We start from the raw sequence: 11949 nt of genomic DNA on the forward strand, positions 1-11949 counted from the left end.
AGTTAAAGAGTTTGAGCAAAAAGATAGATTGAAATTAAAAATGGTTAGAGTTTAAAATGTTACTCTTTTAATTACTCTTGGACTGAGTTTAAAAAGAAAAAAAAAATTAGAGTATTTTATTAGTACAAAAATTTTGGTGCTTTAATTTTGGTATCTCCCATATTTATTTTTGTATTTATTGTCTTGAGCCTATATAAAATCGATTCCGTTGTGTAGTTCAGACACATGATTTTACCATATGTCTCTCTCATCTTATCTCATTCAACAGGTTCCATCGGTTCACCGATTTTAAAAATGTAGGTTTCAAATACATATCTATTGGAAGCACAAAGATTATCTGCTCAATTGAAACACCAAAAAAGATTAACTCAAGCAAAAGATTAACATTGGTTTCAGATTCAGCCACATATCAACTTGAAGCATAAAGATCTTGAAGCAAGGTTTCAAGCATGTTGCTAAAACTAGAACACAGTTGGCATGATTATGTTGGCTTACAAGACAAGTAACATACACAATTTCAATTTCAGTAACATGTTCCATGAAAAATTTGTCATAAACTTGAATAATATTAGATAGTCATAAACTTGAATACTATTAACAGTCAAGTACAAAAGCAAGACATCACTTGAAATCTAAATAAAGAAAAATAAAACTAGCCAGTCTTGGATACAAGATTTTCCAACATGCTCTCCAGCTCCTTCAGATGACCCTCAAGAACATCAACTTCTTGCAATTGGTTATTCATAGCATGCAAACTCATGGCCACCGAAATGGCATTGTTGATCTTCTCACTTTCTTGAGGGGAAAGCTTTAGATTAACATCCCTCTTCTTTAAAGCATTCTTCATATTGTAAACACAATAATCCAAAGCATTCATTACCTTGGCCTTGCATAAAAATTTCTTATCTTCCACATGGAAGCTCTCAGCTTCTTCAATCAATTTTTGAATTTCCAATGTTGACAATCTTTCTTTGTCATTGGATATGGTGATCTCATTCGTATTGCCAGTAGATATTTCCTTTGCAGAAACAGTTAGGATACCATTTTCATCGATGGAAAAGCATACCTCCAAAGGTTGGCCACGAGGAGCACCTGGAAGGCAAGAAAGGATGAACAAACCCAGCAGGTTGTTGTCACTAGCTTTTGCTCTCTCACCCTCATAAACTTCAATCGAGACACTGCAATGGTTATCTATAGCAGTATAATATTTTTTTGTCTTCGTGATAGGTACTGAAGTGTTCCTAGGAATCACTACATCCATGATATTACCATTTGCTGAGATACCAAGTGACAATGGTGTAACATCTAGCAGCACCAAGTTTGGGACATTCTTAAATCCATCACTCAAAATAGCAGCTTGAACAGCAGCACCATAAGCAACAGCCTCATCCGGGTTGATACCTTTGCACAAATCTTTCCCATTGAAAAAGTCTCTCAATAGATCCTGCACTTTGGGAATCCTAGAAGAGCCACTGTAACACCCCGTTTTTCAAAGCGAGTGTATATTTTTTTTTTTTAAAGTAATTAAACTAAAACAGAGAAATAAATAAAGAAATGTCTTTGGAGAAATAATTGAGTCATTATAATTTACAAGCAGCGGAAAAGTTTCTCCAATTATAAATCCAAAACGTTTACACAACATCAAATGGTACATGGAACCCATTCAAAGATGATGTCAAACTGACAATATTAGTATAAGTACAGTTTTCCAAACTAAAAATACTCCAACCAAAAAGAAGGACACCTAGTCCCTATACATCATCCTAATCTGATCATCCTACCAAAAAGCTATACACCCTGAGTATCTCCACGCGCCCCGTGAGATCCTCCTAACGTAACTGTAGTCACGCGTTCCCATCTCCATTCCCGTCCGTAGGGTACGAACCGGTAGGACCGTCCTGACTCTCATCTGAGGGCAAAGCCCAGATTTCCACAATAATTGTAAAGGGTCACCAACCAAAAAAATAACAGTTAACACATAGCAATTAAGTTTTTAAATGCTCAAAACAACTTTTCAACTAAGCATGCACCTTAACAGGATTTTCCATATGCTAAAAGTTCATATAATGCTTGCCAATTAACAATGAACTCAAAATGAAGTTCTCCAACCATCAAGTAATACATAACTGACCAAAGCATTGATAAATCAATTGAGAAATCGATTATCTAACTCAAAGACATTAAGAGATTCCCCATTCTTAACGCCCAGTTAACTTAAACGATTTTTCTTTAAAACAAAATATTAAGTAACCGAGACATTAAGAGATTCCCCATTCTTAACGCCCAGTTAACTTAAACGATTTTTCTTTAAAACAAAATATTAAGTAACCGAGACATTAAGAGATTCCCCATTCTTAACGCCCAGTTAACTTAAACGATTTTTCTTTAAAACAAAATATTAAGTAACCGAGACATTAAGAGATTCCCCGTTCTTAACGCCCAGTTAACTTAAACGATTTTTCTTTAAAACAAAATATTAAGTAACCGAGACATTAAGAGATTCCCCATTCTTAACGCCCAGTTTACTTAAACGGTTTTCAAAACAAAATATTAAGTAACCGAGACATTAAGAGATTCCCCATTCTTAACGCCCAGTTTACTTAAACGGTTTTCAAAACAAAATATTAAGTAACCGAGACATTAAGAGATTCCCCATTCTTAACGCCCAGTTAACTTAAACGATTTTTCTTTAAAACAAAATATTAAGTAACCGAGACATTAAGAGATTCCCCATTCTTAACGCCCAGTTAACTTAAACGATTTTTCTTTAAAACAAAATATTAAGTAACCGAGACATTAAGAGATTCCCCGTTCTTAACGCCCAGTTAACTTAAACGATTTTTCTTTAAAACAAAATATTAAGTAACCGAGACATTAAGAGATTCCCCGTTCTTAACGCCCAGTTAACTTAAACGATTTTTCTTTAAAACAAAATATTAAGTAACCGAGACATTAAGAGATTCCCCCTCCTTAACGTCCAGTTAACTTAAACGGTTTTCAAAACAAAATATTAAGTAACCGAGACATTAAGAGATTCCCCATTCTTAACGCCCAGTTAACTTAAACGATTTTTCTTTAAAACAAAATATTAAGTAACCGAGACATTAAGAGATTCCCCATTCTTAACGCCCAGTTAACTTAAACGATTTTTCTTTAAAACAAAATATTAAGTAACCGAGACATTAAGAGATTCCCCATTCTTAACGCCCAGTTAACTTAAACGATTTTTCTTTAAAACAAAATATTAAGTAACCGAGACATTAAGAGATTCCCCATTCTTAACGCCCAGTTAACTTAAACGATTTTTCTTTAAAACAAAATATTAAGTAACCGAGACATTAAGAGATTCCCCATTCTTAACGCCCAGTTAACTTAAACGATTTTTCTTTAAAACAAAATATTAAGTAACCGAGACATTAAGAGATTCCCCATTCTTAACGCCCAGTTAACTTAAACGATTTTTCTTTAAAACAAAATATTAAGTAACCGAGACATTAAGAGATTCCCCCTTCTTAACGCCCAGTTAACTTAAACGATTTTTCTTTAAAACAAAATATTAAGTAACCGAGACATTAAGAGATTCCCCATTCTTAATACTCATTTAACTTAATGGTTTTCAAATTTCACACAACACAAACTCAACAAATTCTCACATCAAAACATATCAATTCATTTATTCACAAATCCAACCATACACATATCAAATTTCATCAATATCAATTAAGAGCATGTCAAAAACAACGAACACAAATCGACACAATCCACTACTCAAAACACACAAGTTTCATTTACCCAAAATCTTACACAATGACTTCAAATTCATTTACCACGAACCATTCATCAATATAAACAAAACCTAACTCTAAGGTTTTACCCATAACGCATTAGTTTCGTTTTTCCCCAAATCGATACATTAAATCCTAACAAATTCCTTCCCACACAACCACAGATAAGTCCCTAATGCAACTAGAAGTTTGGAAGGAGCCCTTACCTTAACGTTAGCTCCAACGTGGTTTTCCGGTACCGCGAGTAAAGCCGGTAAAATCTTTGCTCGCAACGTCGCCTCCAAATTGGTCCCCTAGCACCGTGGCGTGGTAGTGAGCAACTTTCCCTTCTAACTCTTCGCGAAATGAAGCTTGGATCTTGAAGAAACGGAGGGGTTTGTGTTTGGATCTCAAATACCGTTTTTCTTCGTTTTCGAATCAAAGAGGAAGAGTGGAGTTGCGAAATCCTAGTTCTAACTCTCACCCAACCTTGGGTTACTAGTTTTGAAGAAAAGAAAGCGACGAAAATGAAAACGGGAGAAGGAGAGAAAAGTGGTTCACGGTTGATCAGAGGAAGAAGATGGAAAATTCCAATTTTCCTTCCTTTCTTTTTCTTTCCTTTCTTTTTCCTTTCTTCCTTTTTCCTTCTTTCCTTTATATACTCTTTTCTTTTCCTTTTCCTTCCTTTTAGTTTTCTTTTCTTTTTCCCTCCAAACAAACATATATAGATAATAAATATAACTTAACAAATATCTCAAAATATCTAGATATTTGTTAAATTACCGTTTCACCCGAAACGCATTAAATTCCGTAAAGGATTCACCGTAGTTAATTTCAATTTATTTATCGACGAGAAATTTTAATTGGCATCAAAATATCTTTTTTATTATAAAACTCCAAAATATTATTAACTTTGGCTTAAAAGCCTCCGAGCCAAAATCCAAAATACACCAAAAATACATAAATGGTACTTTAAAATTATGGGTCTTACAGCCACCCACAACAACAACATTATCAATATCACTCTTGTATATCTTTCAATCACTTAGATAACTCTCTACAGTAGTCATACACTCATTAAATAGGTCCATATTTATTTCCTCAAACTTGGCGCGAGTGATTGATGAAGAGAAGTCAATTCCATTAAATAAAGAATCTACCTCGACAGTGGTTACAAAAGAGAAAGAAAGTATCCTTTTTGCCCTCTCGCACGCAGTTCTCAACCTCCTTAAAGCTCTTGGGTTACCACTAATGTCCACTTTATTTTTCTTTTTGAACTCCTCCACAAAATAGTTCACCATTCTGTTATCAAAGTCTTCTCCCCCGAGGTGAGTGTTTCCAGCAGTAGCTTTTACTTCAAAGACATCACCCTTAATTGTGAGGATAGACACATCAAAAGTACCACCACCAAGGTCAAAGACAAAAATATTCCGGTTACCGTCACAAGCATTTCTTTTGTCAAGGCTATATGCGATGGCTGCCGCAGTAGGTTCATTGATTATCCGAATAACATTAAGGCCAGCAATGGAACCAGCATCTATGGTAGATTTTCGCTGAGAATCATTGAAGTAAGCTGGCACAGTAACAACGGCATTCTTGACAGGCGACCCCAGATATGCCTCTGCAACCTCTCGCATCTTTGTAAGGATCATAGATGATATTTCCTCAGCACAAAACTGTTTTTCTTGACCCTTATACTTAATATTAATCATTGGCTTGTCATTCACACCGGCAATGACCTTGAATGGCCACAACATTATATCTTTTTGAACAACAGGTTCACTAAACTTCCTACAGATTAACCTCTTAGCATCTGGAAAAATAAAATATTAATAGTAAATACTCATTCATTTATCCGACTAAAATAGCAATTGCATAATTACGAGGGTTTTAAATAAAAGTTTGTGACTGCCACATCATAGTTTTGAGACTACGATTGAGACTACAACCACCACATTTGAATGTGATTCACAACAATATCCAGAATAGAAAAACGACAACAGCTATTTAGGATCAGTTTGATACAAAATATAAAAAAAAAAAAAAAAAAATAGATAGAATAGGAAAAGATAGAAAATTACAATAAATTATCTTGGTACTCAATAATTTATTTTTTAGAGATTTTAAAGGAAAACAGAAGCTGTTTTTTGTCTGCTTTAATGAAAATCTTTTTTTTTAAAAAAATTAAGTAATGAAAAATGATTCTTCTTTTAGAAGCTACTAAAAACACATTTTTTATTTTAAGCCTATTTTAGATTTTTTTTCCTTCCTATTCTCATTTTTTTTTCAAAAAACTTTAACAAAGAAATGCAAACTTTTACAAGTAGTTATTTTTTAAATAAAAGTGATTGTTTTTACTAAAGAAACTATAACAAACGGACTCATGAAGTAGTAGAAAATTAGAAATAGAAAATTACCAAAGACAGTGTTTTCAGGGTTGGAAGCAGTTTGATTCTTAGCAGCATCACCAATCAACCTTTGATCATCATTGAAAGCAACAAAAGAAGGTGTGGTTCTGTTTCCTTGGTCATTGTGAATAATCTCCACTCTTCTGTGTTGTTCCAACCAAACAGCAACACAAGAATACGTTGTTCCAAGGTCTATTCCCACTGCACGTCCTTCATATTTGTTTGCCATGATCTTTCAAAGAAGCAAAAGTACTAATAATAATAATAATAAAAGAAAAATCACAATTCAAGATTAGGAGAAACTGAAAATCTCGTTTTCTTAATATGCGATTGTACGAGAAGAAAAAAATACTCGAGCGTGTTACCGTGAGTGACAAATTGCGTGATTTTGAATTATCTATCTTCCAACACAAGCTGGTTTCAAATTTTTAAGGATTACGGAAAGGAAATAAACGGTATTTTCTTTTTAAATAAGGTCAATATTTTAGTCAAAAAATAAAAATGGAAATGCTAACTCCGACTACAATTGTTAAGGAATTAATAAAATTAAAAAATTAAAAATATTTTTACAAGAGAATTTGTCTAAATATAATTTTTTTTAAGAGAATTAAAAAATTCAGTAATTTGATTCTAGTTAATAATCTTTAAAGACAACTATTTAAATTTTAGTTGGAATTATTTTTGACTAAATTAGAAATCAGAGTTAAATAATGAAAAGTCATACGATGCAAATTAATTTTTTTATATAATAAATTTAATTTTTTTTTAAATAAATGAATTTTGTAAGTTAATTTTTTTTAAATAAATGAATTTTAAATCTATACATTACATTGTAATAAAGCAAGCATTATATTATAGCAAGTATGACAATTGTCATTTAATCAGAGTGTTTAAGATAATTTAATCTTTCTATTAATAAAAATATATAATATATAATTATTATTTTTATTTTACTTTTTATTCAAAGTATTTAAGTTAATTTGTTGATTTTAAAATGTTTGTATATACTATCTAAGGTCATAAATATATCCAGATATTGCTATTATTCAAGGTCACTAGCACCTGCTTCGTTTCTCTTCGAGCACACAACTATTACTTATAATTTTTTTTTGAATGGTTCCAAGGGAAAACTCATATCTCTATAAAGATTTGAAAATTGGAGCATTTATGACTTCTGTATTTTCAACAAAATTGATGTCTTCTATCTTCCCATTTCTCTTGCTTGAATTTATCTTTCTCTTTTGCTTTTCACTTCTCCCAATTGTTCATGCTTGTCTTTCGTATTCCCAATAGAAGAGTATAATTCATTGAACTTTTGTTATGTTCAAAACAAATATTCCATGAGCATTTATATAGGCATCGATCTTTGGTTACTACTAATAAATTTTTGTTGTTTCCACTATCCATGTATGATATGTATATAACCATTGATCTTTTCAATTGCCGATAAATTTTGTTGTTGAAAATTTTCATTACAATTTCGGGTTATTATTTAATTAAAAGATGATAATAATAATAATAATAATAATAATAATAATAATAATAATAATAAATAATAATAATAATAATAATAATAATAACAATAATAATAATAATAATAATAATAATAATAATAATCCAATATGTATACAAAAATAAAATTTATTTATTAATTAATGTTAATGATTAATGAGTCATTTTGCTTTTGTACCATACAAACTGTAAAATACATGTTTTTGATGAATACAAAGATAAAGGAAAGTGATCAAGTTGCAAGCTCAAAAAGAACTCAAACATCAAAGACAACTATGGTCAAATATGCTAGAAGTTTTATAATGTAAAGGTACATGATGCAATCTAATATTCGTATATTTCAAATGCACATGAGAACCTTTCATTTTAGCATATGCATTAAAAGGATTTTCAAAAAGTAAAAATATATATATAATGTTTGAAAATAATATTTTTTACAAAATACATAAGTGTATTCGAATACAGCATCCTGTGTTCGAATACAAAGCAAGTCAGAAGCAAAAGTCTCAAAGTTGTATTCGACTACGACTATGTGTAGTCGAATACACATCAAGTCAGTGGCCAAAATCTTCATATTTGTATTCGACTACAACCTTCTGTAGTCGAATACAAAGTAAGTCAGTGGCAAATTTTCACTAATCTGTATTCGACTACACACATGTGTATTCGAATACAATGTGTAATTTTTGAATATTTTTGAACGTTACAAAGAGGTGTATGTATTCGAATACAGCTGGAAGTAATACAATTTTTCAGATCTGGAATGGCTCCAAATCATTGTATTCCTTCATCAAACCTCTTGGATCAATGGCCACGAATTTGAAGAGATGTTTATGGAGTATAAATACCCCATAACTTCAGATCAAACAACAATCAATCCTACAACCAAACCTTGAACAAACTTTTTAAAATGTTTTGAGTTTTTCAAAGTTTCACTTTTATATTTCAAGTACAAATTTTACATTTTCATATCATTGAGAAAAGTTCTCTAGTGTACTTGAAATTATATTGGATTGTTATCATTGTACATCAACTATTATATCATATTGATCTAAGTCAAAATTCATATTGCTAAACCATTCAAGTGTTGTAAATTGAAGAAAGGGGTGTACTTTCTTCAAGTGTTGTAAATTGAGGAAAGTGGTGTTCTTTCTTCAAGTTTTGTAAACTAAGATAGTGGTGTGCTATCTTAGGGTGATTGTTAGGAGTTTGTAACAAAGGTCCTAGGGTGGGACTTGTACTTATTCTAACAATAGTGGAAAATCTCTTGTGGTGTGCAAGAGGACTAGATGTACTCTTGGTCATAAGGGGAACCAGGATAATATCTCTGTGTTCTTTATTTTTCTGTCATTTATCTTTTCCATCACTATCTTAAATCAGAAAAATCAAACACTAAATCTCTAAAAACAAGAAAATTTCTAAACACCTAATTTACTCTCACTCTTAGGCGCACTTCTATACTTACACAAACTACAATTAACTATCCAACTTTCTACAATTGGTGTATAAATACACGACGTCCGTTTTATAAAGTTTATATATAGTGCTGCACTTGCTTGCTTAGTTGCTATCAATATTTCGTTGTTCTCCATAGTTGTGAGTTTTAAGTTGTTGCATATGAATGACATATTAGATAGAAAGGTATGAAAAAATAACTTATTGATACATTTGACAGATTGTGTTTATATACACAGTTGTAGTACATATGAGATCCTAGAATTATGCTAGGACTAATTACAATAATAAACATATATGTGAAGAAATGGTCGTGAAAGCTATACACATGCTGTGACTGAATCAATAGCAATTAATGTCATGATATTGAATATGGAAACTGTATAATGTCATTGATATTGAGATCAATATGAAGTTATTAGAATCATAACTTTCTCTAACTCCCCTTCTCAAACTGATGGTGACATCGTCACCCCAAGTTTGTCTCCCATCATGTTGAACCTTGTGTGTGTGAGAGGTTTGGTAAAGCAATCTGCAATTTGATCTACTGTGGGCACGTAGGCTATTGTGACTTGATCTTGAAGTACTTGATCACGTATGTAGTGGACATCTATTTCAATATGTTTGGGTCGAGCATGCATCACTGGATTGGATGCTAGTGCCTTGGCACTCAAGTTATCACACCATAAAACTGGTTTCCTGGACATAGGAAGTTTTAGCTCACCTAATAGCGATCTAATCCAAGCTACTTCAGCTGCTAGGTCAGTCAACGCTCTGTATTCTGCCTCAGTACTTGACCTTGACACCACTCTTTGTTTTCTCGAGGCCCACGAGATTAATGTCTCACCGAGGAACACACATTGTCCTGCCATGGATTTCCTATCATCTATGCTAGTAGCCCAATCTGCATCAGAGAATCCAACAATATCAAGATCAGTTGAGGACTTGATATGAAGACATAAATTTGTTGTTCCATGGAGATATCTTAATATCCTTTTTATTCCTTGCCAATGATCTATGGTTGGGGAACTCATAAATTGGATGAGTTTGTTGACCGAGAACGCTATGTCTGGCCTAGTGTTGATTAGGTACTGTAATGCACCTATTGCTTGTCTGTATAGTGTAGGGTTGGCCATAGGTTCTCCTTCAACAGTTAGTTGTTTCCCTGTTGCCATTGGTGTGGGACAGGATGAGGCTTTTTCCATATTGAACCTTTTAAGCAAGTCTCTAATGTACTTTGTTTGTTTCAGGTACATTCCACCAGTATCTCTGTGTACTTCAATTCCCAGGAAGTAGTGTAGAGGACCTAGGTCTTTAAGAGAGAAAGCAATGTTTAGTTGAGTGATGAAGGTCTCTAGGAACTTTTTGTTGCTCCCTGTTACTATTATGTCATCAACATATATGAGGAGAAGTGTGATATGGTCAGTTCCTCTAACGACAAACAGTGATAAATCACTCTTGGTGTTTTGAAATCCCCATTTTAGTAGAGTACCCTTCAACCTGTCGAACAATGCCCTTGGGGCTTGCTTCAGGCCATAGATTGCCTTGGTTAATTTGCATATGTGATAAGGTTTGGTTGAGTCTATATATCCTTCTGGTTGATGCATAAACACAGTTTCTTTGAGATTGTCATTCAAGAATGCATTGTTTATGTACAATTTCCTAACTTCCCAATTTAGATGTACTACAATGGATAGAACAATTCTTACAGTGCTGGATTTGATCACTGGACTGAAGGTCTCATCATAGTCCAAACCTGCAGTTTGTTGGAAGCCTTTGGCAACCAGTCTTGCTTTTCTTCTTTCAATTGAGCCATCTGCATTGTACTTGGTTTTAAAAACCCACTTTGAGTCTATGATATTATGTTGCCCCTTAAATGGTACCAGTGTCCAAGTGTGATTTGCTGTTAGAGCTTTAAATTCTGCATCCATGGCTTCTTTCCACCTTGGTTTGACTTGTGCTTCATTGACATTTTCTGGTTCCTTATCCTCTTTGTGTGTCTCTGTCAGTCCTATATAAGGTAGTTTGGGCTTGTAGATCCCTGCCTTGCTCCTAGTACGTATCTGCTGGACATGTTGATTGTCTTGTAATGTGTCCTCTACTGGGTATGTGTCCTGTATTGAGCCTGCTGTTGTTGGTGCTTCATTTGTATGAGAAGTTGCCTCATCTGCAGTGACAGAGATCTCACTAAGGACTGGTTGATCTTCATGAACCGCTAGGTCTTCTTCCTTGTGGTTCACATCATTGTTACTTGGTTCAATTGTGTGACTTGTAGTGGTACCTATAGGTAAAGGAGGAAGAACAATAGGGACACTTTCAGTTAGAGTTTTTAATGGATTCCTTGTGTCAAGAAAGCCATCATAAAATGGAAAATGATTCTCATTGAAGACAACATGTCTTGAGACACAAATTCTTCCATGAGAATTGAGGCACTTATATCCCTTGTGAGAGTTGCTATATCCCAAGAACACACACCTAGTGGTGTGGAATTGAAGTTTGTGTTGATTGTATGGTTTGAGGCAAGGGTAGCATGCACAGCCGAAAGGCTTCAAGGCATCATAGTCAGGTTCCTTTCCAAACAATAATGAATATGGACTTTTATTTGGGTTAACTGATGAGGGCAATCTGTTGATAAGAAAAACTGAGGTCGAGAAAGCTTCCCACCAATAGTGTAAGGGCATTTTGGCCTGTGCTAGTAGTGTGAGTCCTAATTCAGCCACATGTCGATGTTTTCTTTCTGCTCTACCATTCTGCTGAGAGGTATATGGACATGACATTCTAAATTGGATTCCTGACTCTATGGCTATTTT

The 11949-nt window shown here is 33.4% G+C and overlaps 1 pseudogene; it reads right to left on the bottom strand.

Moving 5' to 3' along the window:
- Positions 1-652: 652 nt before the first annotated feature.
- LOC101509155 (heat shock cognate 70 kDa protein-like) lies at positions 653-6533 on the bottom strand (annotated as a pseudogene).
- Between the last annotated feature and the right edge of the window lie 5416 nt (positions 6534-11949).

This window comes from Cicer arietinum, chromosome 3, assembly GCF_000331145.2.
Source record: "Cicer arietinum cultivar CDC Frontier isolate Library 1 chromosome 3, Cicar.CDCFrontier_v2.0, whole genome shotgun sequence".
Taxonomy (NCBI): Eukaryota; Viridiplantae; Streptophyta; class Magnoliopsida; order Fabales; family Fabaceae; genus Cicer; species Cicer arietinum.